Genomic DNA, 4076 nt, shown 5'->3' with positions numbered 1-4076 from the left:
GCTGTGAGCAATAATTCAACTGCCTTTACTTGTCTAAGGTGTCTAGATATGTTCTGATATTGCTGGTACTAATGCTTACTGGAATACAGTGAAAGAAGACCTTAAAGCTATAATTATTATAATTCTTTACATTTTCATCAGCTGACATGCATTGGCCTGAATTACATGCTCTCTTCAGAAGACAGAATGCCATCAAAATGAATTGAACTAAAAGAGTCAGCACTGAAAAGAATCCCACACACCTGTCTCTCATTCTAAGTACTGTTGATGATCCTATTCAAAGTGGATTAACCCTTTGCAATTGTGGATAAAAACTAAAAGTGTCAGCACTGAAATGAATCCCACACACCTGTCTCTTATTCTGAGTATTGTTGATGATCCTATTCAAAGTGGATTAACCCTTTGCAGTTGTGGATAAAAACTAAAAGTATCAGCACTGAAATGAATTGAACTAAAAGAGTCAGCACTGAAATGAATCCCACACACCTGTCTCTTATTCTGAGTATTGTTGATGATCCTATTCAAAGTGGATTAACCCTTTGCAATTGTGGATAAAAACTAAAAGTATCAGCACTGAAATGAATTGAACTAAAAGTGTCAGCACTGAAATGAATCCCACACACCTGTCTCTTATTCTGAGTATTGTTGATGATCCTGTTCAAAGTGGATTAACCCTTTGCAATTGTGGATAAAAACTAAAAGTATCAGCACTGAAATGAATTGAACTAAAAGAGTCAGCACTGAAAAGAATCCCACACACCTGTCTCTTATTCTGAGTATTGTTGATGATCCTATTCAAAGTGGATTAACCCTTTGCAATTGTGGATAAAAACTAAAAGTATCAGCACTGAAATGAATTGAACTAAAAGAGTCAGGACTGAAATGAATCCCACACACCTGTCTCTTATTCTGAGTATTGTTGATGATCCTGTTCAAAGTGGATTAACCCTTTGCAATTGTGGATAAAAACTAAAAGTATCAGCACTGAAATGAATTGAACTAAAAGTGTCAGCACTGAAATGAATCCCACACACCTGTCTCTTATTCTGAGTATTGTTGATGATCCTATTCAAAGTGGATTAACCCTTTGCAATTGTGGATAAAAACTAAAAGTATCAGCACTGAAATGAATTGAACTAAAAGTGTCAGCACTGAAATGAATCCCACACACCTGTCTCTTATTCTGAGTATTGTTGATGATCCTGTTCAAAGTGGATTAACCCTTTGCAATTGTGGATAAAAACTAAAAGTATCAGCACTGAAATGAATTGAACTAAAAGTGTCAGCACTGAAATGAATCCCACACACCTGTCTCTTATTCTGAGTATTGTTGATGATCCTATTCAAAGTGGATTAACCCTTTGCAATTGTGGATAAAAACTAAAAGTATCAGCACTGAAATGAATTGAACTAAAAGAGTCAGCACTGAAATGAATCCCACACACCTGTCTCTTATTCTGAGTATTGTTGATGATCCTGTTCAAAGTGGATTAACCCTTTGCAATTGTAGATAAAAACTAAAAGTATCAGCACTGAAATGAATTGAACTAAAAGAGTCAGCACTGAAAAGAATCCCACACACCTGTCTCTTATTCTGAGTATTGTTGATGATCCTATTCAAAGTGGATTAACCCTTTGCAATTGTGGATAAAAACTAAAAGTATCAGCACTGAAATGAATTGAACTAAAAGAGTCAGCACTGAAATGAATCCCACACACCTGTCTCTTATTCTGAGTATTGTTGATGATCCTGTTCAAAGTGGATTAACCCTTTGCAATTGTGGATAAAAACTAAAAGTATCAGCACTGAAATGAATTGAACTAAAAGTGTCAGCACTGAAATGAATCCCACACACCTGTCTCTTATTCTGAGTATTGTTGATGATCCTATTCAAAGTGGATTAACCCTTTGCAATTGTGGATAAAAACTAAAAGTATCAGCACTGAAATGAATTGAACTAAAAGAGTCAGCACTGAAAAGAATCCCACACACCTGTCTCTTATTCTAAGTACTGTTGATGATCCTATTCAAAGTGGATTAACCCTTTGCAATTGTGGATAAAAACTAAAAGTGTCAGCACTGAAATGAATTGAACTAAAAGAGTCAGCACTGAAAAGAATCCCACACACCTGTCTCTTATTCTGAGTACTGTTGATGATCCTATTCAAAGTGGATTAACCCTTTGCAATTGTGGATTAAAACTAAAAGTGTCAGCACTGAAATGAATCCCACACAGCTGTTCCTTATCCTGAGTGGTGTTGATGATCCTATTCAAAGTGGATTAACCCTTTGCAATTGTGGATAAAAACTAAAAGTGTCAGCACTGAAATGAATCCCACACAGCTGTTCCTTATCCTGAGTGGTGTTGATGATCCTATTCAAAGTGGATTAACCCTTTGCAATTGTGGATAAAAACTAAAAGTGTCAGCACTGAAATGAATCCCACACAGCTGTTCCTTATCCTGAGTGGTGTTGATGATCCTATTCAAAGTGGATTAACCCTTTGCAATTGTGGATAAAAACTAAAAGTGTCAGCACTGAAATGAATCCCACACACCTGTCTCTTATTCTGAGTACTGTTGATGATCCTATTCAAAGTGGATTAACCCTTTGCAATTGTGGATAAAAACTAAAAGTGTCAGCACTGAAATGAATTGAACTAAAAGAGTCAGCACTGAAGAGAATCCCACACACCTGTCTCTTATTCTGAGTACTGTTGATGATCCTATTCAAAGCGCATTAACCCTTTGCAATTGTGGATGAAATCTAAAAGTGTCAGCACTGAAATCAATCGAACGGTTCTGCCCATTATTCTGAATGCTGTTGGTGATGCTATTCAAAGTGGTTTAACCCTTTGCATTTGTGAATGAAACCTGAACGTGTCAGCACTGCAATGAATGCAAGAAACCTGTGTCTTATTGTGAGTGCTGTTGATGATCCTAAAACATGATATGCAAAGATCAATGTTCCTGATTGGGTTGATAAATTTTAACATGTTATCCAAAGTAAGGAAGTACCAGATAATGAGCATCTACAGCCAGATAACAATTCATGCAAAGATTGGATCATGATAATATCAGTTATTCATACGCCATTTGAATTTAGTGTTGCAACGTCACCATCTCCTCATAATTAGCACCTGAGTGGACAGAGTAACAGACACTGACCAGCAAATTGGTGAGATGTCCTTATGGATTAAAACAAAAAAAGAACACATCAGGCAGCTAATTGCATTTCTTAGGCAGACTAAAACTCAAAGATTGAGTACTGGCAACTTTCATCGAATCGTCAACTGTCAAATAATTCAGACTTTGCTCAGTTTGATGAAGGGAAAATAATTAAAACTATACTACACTAATGATGAAGTTGCTAGATACAGTCACGACCAAGTCAGCAAGCTTCAACATGTAAGCACCAAATCGTAGACAATTAAAAAAGGTTCCATTTAATGCTTACTACAATTGAAGCGATCAAGAGGTAATCCGAACGCATTCGAAGTCAATATTTGAAGATCAGCAATGACAATGACAATAAAGAAACAATGGTTCGACTGAAAGGAAATAAATCACAATATTTATAAGACACTGATGCACTGATTGAAAAAACACAACATAAAGTAAACTTACAAATATTCCTCTGATCTGGAGAAGCGAAGAAATACACGAAGAAAGGTTAATTAAACAGCAGAAAACTAAAGCAGAACACTAGCGAGTGAAAGCACGTGGCAATTGAAAAACTTGATTGAAAACTGATCCACATACATCAAGGCATCATGATGTAACGCAATGTCACACACGCAAAAATAAGATAGAGTAACAATCACGTGCGGAAAAAACAAATAAACAGATAGAGAAGTTTGAATCTAACATACAGGCCCCTAAATGCGACAATTAAGCATTTATACAAAGTTGAATGATTCAAACGACAAAATAAACTTGAGAAATTGTTCCTAATCAACTAAGATCAAAAAAATTCCAATCAATCAATGTCAATTCGTTCAAAATCAGAAGATAATCAGGTATATCAGGAGGAAATTGTTCCCCTTCACGTCTTAAACCAACTTTTCCGCGAGGGA

The sequence above is a fragment of the Montipora foliosa genome, chromosome 5 (assembly GCF_036669935.1).
Source record: "Montipora foliosa isolate CH-2021 chromosome 5, ASM3666993v2, whole genome shotgun sequence".
Lineage (NCBI taxonomy): Eukaryota > Metazoa > Cnidaria > Anthozoa > Scleractinia > Acroporidae > Montipora > Montipora foliosa.
This window is presented reverse-complemented; position numbering follows the sequence as displayed.